We start from the raw sequence: 13,897 nt of genomic DNA, 5'->3' as shown, positions 1-13,897 counted from the left end.
TCCTTCATTAAGTTTCTGACTTGTGTTTTTAACTCTGCATGTGTCAAATCCTAGATTTTCTGCCATTCAGAAATACCTGCAGTTCCCTTTGAAACTATTGATAACTATCTGGGAGCAAGATGCAGTTCAATATCTCAGTTAATTCTCACAATCTCTTCTAATGGATAATTTGTAACTAAACAAAAACGTTTCTAAAACTTCTCACTATATCAAGAGCACCTTAGAATCTTCTTTAACTCAATTTCACTATCAGAAAAGTGAAAAGTAGAAAGATGATTGCAAGAACTAAGTCAGACTGACATATCAATAGGGAATCAACTTGTCAACAAGCAATGGGACAGGGACCAAGATAATCTTCTCCCTTCATTCTCAGTCCTGAAGAAGGGTCTCAGCCCAAAATGTCAACTATCTGTTCATGTCCATAGATGCTGCTGACCTACTGAGTTCCTCCAGCATTTTGTCTGTGTTGCTTTATATTTTTACAGATGATTAAACATACAGTTTGTCCTAAAACATTTTAACTGAGACAAAACTACAAGATGGGGAACAGACAGGATTAAGAAGTGTTATAAAAATGGAATTAGGGCCAAGTCTTTGAGAATTGTTGCGAGATGGAGATAGCTGAAGATTCTATAACTACTGATGACACACATAAAAAGGTGAAGAGGACCAAAACATATGGTTGAAATTAAAGGTGAGGGCAAAATTCAATGATGTGAAGGAAACACATAGTTGGAGTTGAAGACATACCACTCTTTGTAAAAAAACTTTTCCCCTCAAGTTCCTATTAAATCTTTCCTTTCTCACTTTCAACCAATGCCTTCTAGTTCTTGAATCCCAAACCCTGGGAAAAAAACAAAGTATATTCACCCTATCTTTGTTCCTCATGATCTTATACACCTCTACAAACCACCACCATTCTCCTACAATCTAAGGGAAAAATAAAGTCCTCGCCTGTCCAACAACCCTATAACACAGTCTCTCTAGTTCCAGCAATACCCCTAAGTCTTTTCCGTACTCCTTCCAGTTTAATACATCTTTCCTATAGCAATAATTCAGTGATAATGTGTCTTTAAATATCAAGGGTCAATGCCTGAAATCTCTTGTTAAGTGGTCATTGTTTGGCATTTTTTGTGGCATGAAAGATATCTGCCAATTGTCAGACCATGTCGTTTTAATATGACGTGGCTCAATTCTAAGCCCACTGCACAGGATTATTTCACTCCTAAATGCGCTATTAGCCTATGGTGATTGTGTTTCACTCATTAAAAAAAATCATCTTGCAAGCCACGTTGAAAATCTATTCTCTTTTTATGCTGTGTACGTTAAGTTTCTAGCACTGGTTGAGCATCCCTTGTCCAAAGTGCTTCAGGCCGGAAGTGTTTCAGATTTTGGAGCATTTGTGTCTATATAATGAGATACCTTGGGAATGAGACCCAAGTCTAAACACAAAATCAACTTACATCACATATGCAGCATATGTACAGCAGGTGTGGGGCTCAGAGTGCACTGTCTGCAGCCACACAGACAGTGTGTGATGTGATGGGGCTGGGTCCTCCACAGACCGGGTTGAATGACTAACCCCAACTGTATCTATTACCAGGTTCCAAAGCTGTGACTGAAATCTGTGTCTGATAGGAAGCCAAACAGCCACCTGTTCCGTAGTAACTATGAACGGAGGGTAGCTTTGTATAATATTCTTAATAATTTTGTGAATGAAATAATTACCTCATATTGTCAGTTCATCCTGAGAGATCTTTGCTTGTTTCATGATCAGCATACAGTTAAGCAGCTTATGATCACTGGCACTGGTGAATTGGTACAAGACTGATCACTGGTACAAGACTGAGATTCTTCATTTTTCGCTCCATGCTACGTTTTTCTATTTTTCATTAACTTTTGGTTGCTACATACTTGAGGTCACTTCTTAGAACTGTGTGGCGTGGAGAGAACTGTGCATCGCCTGGGACGCGCAGTTCCCAGCGCCTTGTGGAATTTTAAATTTGTGACGTCATGTCAGCACTTTTTTTAAAAAAATCTGGATTTTGGAGGTTTTTCAGGTTTTGGAATTTCAGATCAGGGGCACTCAACCTATACTAACAAATCTCCACATTCTAATCTGATGTTAAATTACCATAATGTTCAAATGAAGAACATACATTTCCAAATATCTAGGTATGTGTAGATATTCAATGAATTTTCTGATCACGAAATGTAGGTACAAATAGAACACAGTCGTTTGGGCTTTGTGGGCTTGGGTACCAGAGCTCACAAGTCATTCTGTGACAGATGTCCATGCGATTTAATATATACATTTTTGTTAGTAAATATTGATATTTGTGTTAGTAGTATGGTCCTGTGTACCATTGCTTTAGGTATATGGTACCTTTGTTACGTTTACACTGGTGAGATTGTTCTACGAACCCACAACAAACAGAATTACAAAATAAATGTTAAAACGATACCAGTGCTGAACAGAACATCGACTTTCTCACGCACAACATAAACATTTCCAAACGAAAATGATGAAAGCTCTGTCAGAGGGTTTATGACCTGTAACATGGACTCTTTCTCTTACCACAGATCTTGCCTGCCTTCTGACTATTTCTTGTATTCTCCACTTTTTGCTCCAGTTTTCTAATATTTGTAGTTTGATTTTCACATTACAGAGTTTGCCGTGTCATTTTGATGACTATTAACTTGGCAGTCTAAGTGTTTATTTTCTGTAAATAGTCTCAAAATAGATAAAAGTACAAAATCAAATAATGTCATTTGAACATTTTGCATTTTAACAGAAATGACAAATGAAACGCTCTGTGCAGTTAGTTAATCAAGAATAATTAGCAAACTTTTATAAGTTGATGTTTCATGTGTTATAATGATAGAATTTCTTCCTTAAAATACTAAACCCTTAAACAGAATGTAAATTGCAAAATCAAGGTAGGTGCACATTTCTAACTAGTTATACCTTTTTACATGAGGGAGGTTGTGAAACCATTTAGTGGATAATCAATCTGCCAGATTCCTGTGTTTATGGCATCTGGACAGTAGCAAGTAAATGAGCAAATATCAAATCTCAATGATATCTCTTAAATAATCAGACTTTTCAGGAAACTGATCATAAAAATAATTGTTATATTACCAACCTTGCATACATTTCTATCTTAAGGTACAAAAATGAAACGTTTGCCTTTGTGAGCAAGCTTTTAACACAGCTGTTCAATTCTCTGGCTGAGAACAACTCAATTTAATAAAAATAAGTGACTTAAAGGCTTCACAAAACCCCTTCCCCCATTAATGTACAATATTCACTGTCTTAGAAACCAATTTCTAAGAAACTCAAAGTTTCTTAGTAACTCAATTATTTAAATGAACCTCCTAACATCTGAGAACAATTTCAAGACTCTTCCTCAACAGCATAATCTGACAACTTTGACTGAGGGGTTTGACCAATTTACCAATGACTAATCCCAACAAAATGAATCTTAAACCAGTATTGCTTTTGTGTTCAGTTCATTAACATTTAAAAATTCATAATCACTTAGTTCGCTCAACTGATTCAGTAGGTTCTGCTCAATACATCTGCTGGAAACAAGGGAAAACGAGACCACAAGGTTTTTATAGTCATAGAGCACTACAGCACAGAAATAGGTCCTTCAGCTCATCTAGTCTGTGCTGAACTATAACTCTGCCTCGTTCCATTCGGCTGCCCTTCATACCCCTCTCATCTATATAGATATCCATACTTCTTTTAAATATTGAAAATGAATCTGCATCCACTACTTCTGCTGGCAGCTTGTTCCACTACCCTCTGAGTGAAGTTCCGCCCATGCCTCCCTTAAACATTTCACCTTTCACCCTTAATCCATGACCTCCGGTTCTCACCTTACCCAATTTCAGTGGAAAAAGCCCGCTTGCATTACCCTAACTATTCATAATTTAATTATCATTATGCAACAATTTGCTTCTTCTTACAATCAGTGAAACAAATGCATTAATGCAAACAAGAGTTTCAAGCACGAAAAATTTCAGAACATGGGTACAGTGCCTATAAAAAGTATTCAACCCCATTGGAGGTTTTCATGTTTTATTGCTTTACAACATTGAATCACAGTGGATTTCATTTGGCTTTTTTCTTGACACTGATCAATAGAAAGAGACTTTCATGTCAAAATGAAAACAGATCTCTACAAAGTAATCGAAAATAATTACAAATATACAACACAAAATAATTGATTGCATAAGTATTCACCCTCCCCCCACTTTAATATGACACACCAAATCATCACTGGTGTAGCCAATTGGTTTTCGAAGTCAAATTAGTTAAATGGAGATCACCTATGTGCAGTCAAGGTATTTCAACTGATTGTAATAAAAATATACCACAACTAGTGAGTCAGTATCCTGTCAAAAATTATACCACGAGGTCAAAAAACACTCGAAGCAACTCTGTGAAATGGGTATTGAAAAGCACCAAGTCAAGGAGATAGATACAAGAAAATTTCCCAGACCCTGAATATCCCTTGAAGTACAGTTAATTGAATCATCAAGAAATGGAAAGACATGGCACAGCTGTAAATCTGCCTAGTGTAAACCGTCCTCAAAAACTGTGCGACCGTGCAAGGAGGGACAAGTGATGGAGGCCACCAAGAGAACAGAAGGCAACTCTAGAAGAGTTGCAGGCTTCAGTGGCTGAGATGGGAGAGACTGTGCATACAACAACTGTTGCCCGGGTGCTTCACCAGTCGCAGCTTTATGGGAGAGTGGCAAAGGGAAAGCAACTGTTCAAAAAAATAATCACATGAAATCTCGGCTAGAGTTTGCTGGAATGCATGTGGGAGACTCTGAAGTCAGCCAGTAGAAGATTCTCTGGTCCGATGAAACCAAAATTAAGCTTTTTGGCCATCAGACTAAATGCTATGTTTGGGGTAAGCTAAGTACTGCACATCAAAAACCCACGATTCCTACCGTGAAGCATGGTGGTGGCTGTATCATGCTGTGGGGATGCTTCACAGCAGCAGGCCCTGGAAGGCTTGTGAAGGTAGAGGGTAAAATGAATGCAGCAAAATACAGGGAAGTCCTGGATGAAAACCTGATGCAGTCTGCAAGAGAACTACAACTTGGGAGAAGATTTGTTTTCCAGCAAGACAACCCCAAGCATAAAGCCAAAGCTACACAGAAATAGCTCAAAACAACTAGGTTAATGCCCTGGAGTGGCCAAGTCACAGTTTAGACCTCAATCCAATTGAGAATTTGTGGCTGGACTTGAAAAGTGCTATTCACTCACGATCACCATGCAATCTGACAGAGCTTGAACAGTTTTGTAAAGAATGGGAAAACTTGCAATGTCCAGTTGTGCAAAACTAACAGAGACTGATCTACACAGACTCAAGGCTATAATTACTGCCAAAGGTGCATCTACTAAATACTGACTTCAAGTGGGTGAGCAATTATGAAATCAACTTTTGTTTAATAATTATAATAAATTTAGACCAATTTGTAGAAATTTGTTTTCACTTTGCCATGAAAAGAGTTTTTTCTGTTGATCAGTGTGGAAAAAAAATAGACAAGGAACACAATTATTAGAACTGTAAACAAGAAAACTAACTCCTTTGACAGGCAGGTCAATATCTATAGGTCACAGACAAAAATTAATTGGAAGAAGCATTTGAAAGTTTTTTTTCACCCAAAGATTAGCATCATCTGAAAGGAGAGAAAAACCAAAATCATTAAAAGAAAATCTGAACAAGCACTGGAAAAAAAACCCTAGCTTGAGCAGCAACAGACTGACACCTGGAGAGTAGATCACGTAAAATCTCTTGCAGATCTGATTCTTTGATTGACACTGTTTCCTATTGTCTGCAATAACTTCCTAGTGTTTGGACTGAACCCTCTATAACAGAATGGTTTCTTTCAACTTTCCCCTTGGATTTCAATGCCATTCAAGAAATGGGTGTGAATGTTTTGATTTCAAATATGGCAAACATTTTGAAATTAATTTATCTGTTTCTCAATTATTGGCCCACACAAACATACAAATGAACATTTCCTGCACTTATAATGTAAATTAGACCGTGTAAAGTTGGGAATCAAGCTAAGTTCTACATTTGCCTGAATACTTCAGAACTTTGTCTTCCATGTAGAAATTTACCAAAGTTATTTTACGAGGTAACACAATGTCAAAATTCCTGGTCTAGTACTAAAATAAAGTCACCTCGATAACTTACACTAAGCAGTAATAAACTCAGAATAATCCAGAATTACGTCATGAATTTTAAATTACCCTTGCTCCTCCTTTCTATAGCACAAAACAAGATCCAAGAAAGGGATTAAGTACAAGTTTGTCCGTCTTGTTGGACAATACCTCTACACTTACATCACATCCTGATTGATAAATAGATATTCTACACAAATATCTTAGGAAATAAAATCAGACGGCATCTGTACCGCTAGATACAAAAGCCTAACAGTTGATGGACTTTCTGAAATGATATATAAATTTTCCTTTCAATGCAAATGTTTAAAATCTCCGGTTATTTAATTGTCAACTCTTGCACGATTAAAGTGAACTCCAATACAATCCATCCTCATTTACTAACTTCACGGAAAAAGCAGAAAGTGACTCGGCCTGTTGTTGACAGAACGTGCCATGTTGTAATAACCTGAAAAAAGTACGAGATTTGTTTTCGACCAGCACAGTAGTACAGTAGTCTTTCATTTTGTATTTCAGATCTTAAAAAACACCCAAATCATTTAAAACGATCTTGGCAACATACAAGAAAGGAAAGTTTGGAAAAGTGGCTGAAAACCCAGACGTCCAAAAAAAAGGGAACCGAAATAATCGCCTCCTCGTTACCACTACAGCTATCATTAATCCAAAGTAATTTTCACTTCAAATTTACATAGAATATTTTAAAATCAATTTCCGATCACAAACACAACGTTAAAAACATAGAATTGACGAGAAGCATGCAGCAATGTCGTAGTTCACCATTCTCCTTACTACAAAAGAGTTCTTCATAGACTAACTTTAAACTCAGTGTTCTGGTAGATTAAATACCACTATGCAGCGCGGAGACTACTTCCCGGGACTTACCTCACATCTAAAACCCCATCGATCACCCCCACCCCCTCTCACTCGCGATGTTTTTTCCACTTCAATGAGGAAGAGTCCCTTAAGGTGCGGTTTCCGCCATGGTGATTTCCTCGTGGTATGCAGATTTTCGCTTCACCGCAATACTGACAACAGTGAACGCACCCAAATCCAGGTGAATGCGCCAACCGCACCCCGCTCACGGCGTCTGCCTACCTGCATCGCGCCCAGATGCATTGTGGAACTTAGAGTTCATTCACATTGATCCGCTGAGCGGAACAGCATCGCCATTCGTCAGTTTCAAACTACAAATCCCAGGATCCTCTGCGCGACGTAGTAACACACCTGGAAATGGGATGGGCATCGGAGAACTTTTGTTACGTGCCACTGAAGTACATTATCGGCACTAGTCAATTATGGTCTGGAGAAACAAGGATGAGTCACATACTCTGCTGTATGAAATATGTCGTTCTGTCGGAGAGGAGGAATAATAGTAGTTTGGAATTTAAAAAGAAATATATTTTTTTCACTCTAGCAGCGACCACACTAAAGTAATTCACTTTGTAACTCTTTAGACTTTACTGCATATGTGATCTCAGCCAGGCTTTGTAGAGTTGTAGCAAAGTTTGTTAATTTTTGTTCAGATTTCTTATCCACACGTCCATTAGTTCAAAACTTTAAAACATTAATGTAATCTTCCTGAACGCTTCCATCGTAAGCCTATTCAAAATTTGGCATCATGATTTCAGCATCTACTTTTCTTTTGTCTTAACCTATATCCTGTTCCATTCTTATCTTTTCTGATCTTCCGAAGTCCTAAAGCATCCAAAATAATGTCATTTTCCTTCCTTAAGGACTTGAATATGGACTACAAGACTGGATTGCTGTAAATTTTCTTCTCAAAGCTTTCATCCTTTAGTTGATAATAGAACTTGTTAAAACTTAAACAAAAATAACTTATTTACTATATTTCTTTCGTTAGTTAAAAACATTTTGAAACATCAGTTTATTCAACCTTCTGAACTCGTTATGCTTTCATTGATTTTGGTTCTGTGCACGGGGTTTGTGGGGGCAGGAAAGCAAAGCAAAAGGTAAAATCTGAAGTCGTGGTTAAAAATGAGCACATTTTATTTTCTAATGTCAATTCATTTAGATCTTGTGCAAAACCCCTGAGGGGTAATCAGCTTAATCAAGTTGTTGCAATAATAGTAAACTAATTGTGAACAACCTCAGACGTACTCATTAGCTCTATATTTTCCATTATCAGAAAATTTAGCAAGCAATGTTTGTTCTTATATGTGAAGTATGAGGGAAGTCATTTTGGGAGGGGAACCCAGCATAGTAGACACACAGTAACTGAATAGGCCCTAGGTAGTGTTGATGAACAGAGAGACTGTTTAAGTTTACTGTTAAAAGTTTACTGATCTCTGAAAGTGGAAAAACAGGTTCATAGTATGCTTGCCTTCATGGGGTATAGAACATAATCTTATGACTTCATTAAACATGGCTTAGGCCACAACTGGAGTATTATGAGCAGTTCTGGTTGCCACAGTATAGAAAGCATATGATTGTGTTGGAGAATATGCAGTGGGGACTCACTGGGACATCTGCCCAGATTGGAGCATTTCTCAGTAGAGACTGGATGGACGAACAGCAGAAAATCTGCAGATGCTGGAAATCCAAGCAACACGCAAAATGCTGGAAGAACTCAGCGTGCCTGGTAGCATCTGTGGAAAAGAGTACAGTCGACGTTTCAGGCCTAGACCCTTCAGCAGGACTGGAGAAAAAAATGATGAGGAGTAGTGTTAAAAGGTGGGGGAAGGGGAGGGAGAAACACAAGGTGATAAGTGAGACTGGGAGGGGGAGGGGTGAAGTAAAGAGCTGGGAAGTTGGTGAAAGAGGTACAGGGCTGGAGAAGGGGGAATCTCATAGGAGAGGACAGAAGGCCCTGGAAGAAAGAAAAGAGGGGTAGAAGCACCAGAGAGGTGTAGGCAAGAAGATAAGGTGAGAGAGGAAAAAGGGGATGAGGATTGGTGAAGAAGAGGAGGGGCATTACCAGAAGTTCGAGTAAATTGATGTTTCACAGACTAAGTTTGTTTTCCCTATGAAGGGAGGCTGTAGATGAACTGATAGAGGTATATAAAATTATTTGTCCTGTGGACATGGAAGACTTTAAAAATCTCTTTGTAATGGTGGTGGTGTCCAAGTGGGCATATGTATAAGGTAAGAGATAGGAAGTTTAGTGAGGTCAGAGAGATTTTTTTTCACACTAGGGTACTTGGAGTCTGGATTGTGTTACCTGAAGAGGTGATGGAGGCAGGTACTCTTACAACATTTAAGAAGCATGTGGACAAGTAACTGAATGACAAAGCTATTGAAGGCTTCAGACCTGATGTAAGTACGAGAATAATGTAGATAGATGGTCCTGGTTTTTGTGCTGTTCCGTATGACTTTGTGACATAAGTAACTTGACACTATTCGTGCTGTAAAACATGTTTTCCAGGAGAGATTCTGCACACTATCCAAAATAAAGTAAATGTTTTGCCACCTCAAAAGAAATAAATTTTGCCTTTGGTTTATTGAAGACATTTATTCAGTTATTGAGCAGATTCGAGAGTAATGCGTTTCTATCACTATGTCAGTTCAACAAAAAGAAGCTCAAAATGGTTCCTGAATAAATTAGCTCCCAAGGCTAATGCTTCCAGTATGTCCTTCCCATGTGCTGCCCATATTACTTGACTAGAATGTGGTTAACCACACTATCATTTCTGTCTTTTCATCTCAATAGGTTCCAATAGGTACATTTAATGTCAGAGAAATGTATACAATATACATCTTGAAACATCCACAAAAACGGAGGAGTGCCCCAAAGACACCAAAATGGCACTCAAATATTTTAAATCAGCATTGTCTGGTCTTCCAATTAAACGTGGTCCATGGTTCTTAGGAACCTACTGTTCAGAGCTGAATTTTAAATTTAATCTACAGATAACATTATATTGAAGGTTGTTGGCTGAAGTTAGTTGTTTAAGTTATTTGCGATATGTGCTAACCCCATCAACACCCTTAAAAGGCGTGTACTTGGGCATTTGTGTTCCTATACCAGGCCGTGATGCAACCAGTAAAGATACGCTCTCTGGTGCATCTCTAGGAGTTTGGCAAATTTTAGGTGAAATGCTTAATCCGCACAAACTTCTAATAAAGCAGAAGTGCTCTCTTGCTTGTTTTGTAATGGCGCTTACTTGCTGGTCACAGGAAAGATCCTCTGAGAAGGTAATGCCAAGGAATTTAAAGTTGCTGACCCTCTCCACCTCTGATCCCCTAATGAGTATGGCTCAGGGACCTCCAGATTTTGCCTCCTTATTAGTCAATAATTAGCTCTTTAGTTTTGCTGACACAGAGAGAGAGAAGTTGCTATTGTGGCACCATTCGATCAGATTTTCAGTGTCCCTTTATATCATTGTCGTACCTAAATTATTGTTGACTCAGGAGGCAAAGGCCTGCACAGATACAAAGCTGCACCAGGAGCTATGGATAATCATGGAATTCAATTTACAATGAAATGTTTGTATTATTAGCATGTTGTTTGTTTTGAACCATTTCTTAATTAGTTTAGATAACTAAATTAAATTTAGTTCATATGTGTTTACATATTAGATTCCCAGAAAAGGAAACTAATGTCTTGCCATGTATGTAATTATATTACCACAAACTTGGAAATGATTTTATTACTGTCATACTAGTTGGGAGGCTTTTATCTCATTAGAAAAAATATACAGAAGACAATATGTCTCTTACAGCTTGTAAATGACTCTTGATTTCTCCTTCAATATCCAGCCAAATTATTATTTAAAAAATCATTGATAGAAGAAAATATTCTTAGGAAACAAAGAAAATGAGGTTTGTATCATTGACCATTGCATTGATAATTGGAGTTTAGCACATATTTACTGTTATATTTTACTGTTAGGAGATGGAGCTAAAGAATTTTTGCCCAGTCATGATTGCTCCACTTTGTCACTATTGTGCCTCAACCATCAGCCTCACCTAATCCTTTGGCAACTAAATGAAGCAGATCCAGATCATACACAGTTTTGAATTTTATTTGACCCTGATAAAATTTTGGATCCTGTAACCAGGTCATTGTTAAAATCATCCACATTTTCTTCAGTAACCTTACTCCCATTATGCACTTCCAGAGATAATTTGCTGTTTAAGCCATCATCTATACTTTATGTGTAGACTTGTTTATTCCATTTCACTACTTGTTGAGTTTCCATTCTATTTCTCATAAACCTGTGCTATCCAAAATTGTACTGTCCATGTCCTAACTCATACCAGTATCCCTTTGCTGACCTACATTAATTGCTGGTTAAGCACTGACTTTATTTTAAAATTCTTATCCTTGTTTTCACCTCCTTCTAGGCTAGGATCTCATCCCTCCATATTAGTGTAATCTCCACCACCCTCAAAACTCTTATGGGATGTCTGCACATCGTTCTGACCATTATTATCTTAAAAGTAATTGCTTCAGCACTGCGGTATTTCAATGTTGTGGTGTTGGGACCTGTCCCCTGCCCTTATGAATGTACTTGGGCTTGAAATGTGAGTACCACCAGTGTTGCAGAAATCCTGATGAGCGAATATTTTAGTAAGTGCCCACAGGCCAGAATTCCTGATTCTGAAGTGAAATGTCTTTACTTAAGGTTAACAGATTAGTTTGCAGGACTCAATATCAAATTCTCCAACTCTAGATAACTTGCTCTTTCTTTCTTTTGGTCTGACAACTGACCAGTTTCGCCATCCTTTTTTTCCCCTTTCCATCTATTTTGTATAGGCAGTCTGTATAACATTAGCCACACATCAAACAGACAAAGGAGCCTAGTTTTATCTTCACTGCCCCCTTATTTCATCCTGTCAGAGAAATTCTCTCTGTTCCTTGAAACACCCTTCCTTACTTTCTCTGCTATGTCGATTCTTATTAACCAGACATAGAAACATAGAAATCTGCAGCACATTACAGGCCCTTCGGCCCACAATGTTGTGCCAACCATGTAACCTACTATGGAAACAGCGTAGAATTTCCCTATTGCATAGCCCTCTGTTTTTCTAAGCTCCATGTACCTATCTAAGAGTCTCTTAAAAGACCCTCTTGTATCTACCTCTACCACCTTTGTTGGCAGTGCATTCCACACTGGCAGGGCATGTCCTGGCAGATGGAGGTTCTTAATGAAGGATGCTGCCTTTTTGAGGCCTGGCCTTTTGAAGGTGTCCTCAAGGATCCATTTGCCGAGGGAGCAACATAGATGCAGGATTTGGAGCTTGTTGGTTAGAACTGCGGGTATGATTGTGTTGAATGCTGAGCTATAATCAATAAACAGCAGGTGTTGCTAACATCCAGGTGACCCAAGGCCAAGTAGAGAGACAGTGAGAGCGCATCTTCTGTAGACTTATTGTGAGGATAAGCAAATTGCAGAGAGTCCATGTCCATGCTTAAGGGAGAGTTGGTTCTGGCTATCACTAACCTCCCAGCACTTCATCACGTTGGATGTGAGTACTGCTGGGCGATAGTCATTGAGGCAGCTCACCCTGCTCCTCAGGTGTAATTGTCACCCTTTTGAAGCAGGTGGGAACATTCAACTACAGCAGTGAGAGATTGAAGCCTGAAAATATCTTGGAAGACTACAATGAGAACAACAAGAAGGTAGCGGCTCAGTAGAGCAGTGGGTAAGCATGCATGCTCAGGATTGCCCTACCTCCTCTGCCTCCAGAGGCGTTTTCTCCTTTACCTCTGTGTTTCCCTACATTTACTCTAGTCATCCTCCTATTTTCTGCATATATGTAGAACAGCTTGAGGTTTTTCTTTATCCTGCTTGCCAAGGCCTTCTCAAGTCCCCTTTTAGCTCTCACAAGCTCCTTTTGTATCTCTTAAGTATGCTTCCTTCTTCCTTTTGACTAAATGTTCCAGTTCTCTTATCAAGCATGGTTCCTTCACCCTACCATTTTTTCATTATCTCAATGGGACAAACATATTCAGAGCCCAATGCAAGTGTTCCTTAAGTAGCCTCCACATTGCTGCAGTGAATTTGTCTGAGAACTTTTGTTACCAGTTTATGCTCCCAAGTTCCTGCCTAATACTACTTGGATTAGCCCTCCCCTATTAAAGTCTTAAATATCTACTGTCCCGTGGACCTGACCTCACACATCAAGATGACCCTAGAGAGGCTTGTCCTGGCTGACCTCCATTCCCTGGTCGGATCAGCCCTTAATCCCCTGCAGGTTGCCAGGAGCACATTGGAGTCGGCGGTGCTGTCATCTACGTGCTGAACAGAGCCTACTCCCATTTGGATAAGCAAGGCAGCACTGTGAGGGTCATGTTTTTTGATTTCTCAAGTACCATACAGCCCACATTGCAGGGGTAAAAGCTTCGTTCAATGCAGGTTGGCACTTCCATTGTATACTGGATAATGGACTACCTGACTGGCAGACCACACTATGCGCAGTTTCAGAGCTGTGTGTCAGACGTGGCTATAAGCAGCAGTGGGGTCCCACAGAGGACTGTATTGGCTCCCTACCTGTTTACTCCGTATACCTTGGACTTTAGATACAACACTGAATCATGTCATCTGCTGAAATTCTCTGATGACTCAACAATAGTTGGATGCATAAAGAGAGGACAGGAGGATGAATACAGGAGCCCAGTGGAGGACTTTGTCAAATGGTGCAAACTAAATCATGTGCAGCTCAACATCAGTAATACAAAGGAGATGGTGATGGACTTTAGGAAGACTAAGCCTGCACTGC

General features: G+C 39.0%; 1 protein-coding gene across 4 annotated transcripts in view; it reads right to left on the bottom strand.

Moving 5' to 3' along the window:
- Window positions 1-7,479, bottom strand: part of macc1 (MET transcriptional regulator MACC1) — a 52,531-nt gene extending 45,052 nt beyond the window's left edge. The window contains exon 1 of one of the 4 annotated variants that reach the window (XM_072253367.1): window positions 7,310-7,479. The gene's annotated coding sequence lies outside the window, so the exon portion shown is untranslated. Of the gene's footprint in view, window positions 1-2,578; window positions 2,695-7,096; window positions 7,284-7,309 lie in introns of those variants that run through there. The other 3 variants (XM_072253369.1, XM_072253366.1, XM_072253368.1) reach the window with 3 other exon arrangements.
- Between the last annotated feature and the right edge of the window lie 6,418 nt (window positions 7,480-13,897).

The sequence above is a fragment of the Mobula birostris genome, chromosome 3 (assembly GCF_030028105.1).
Source record: "Mobula birostris isolate sMobBir1 chromosome 3, sMobBir1.hap1, whole genome shotgun sequence".
Taxonomy (NCBI): domain Eukaryota; kingdom Metazoa; phylum Chordata; class Chondrichthyes; order Myliobatiformes; family Myliobatidae; genus Mobula; species Mobula birostris.
Note: the sequence above shows the minus strand (reverse complement) of the source record. Positions and strands in the feature narration are given on the sequence as shown.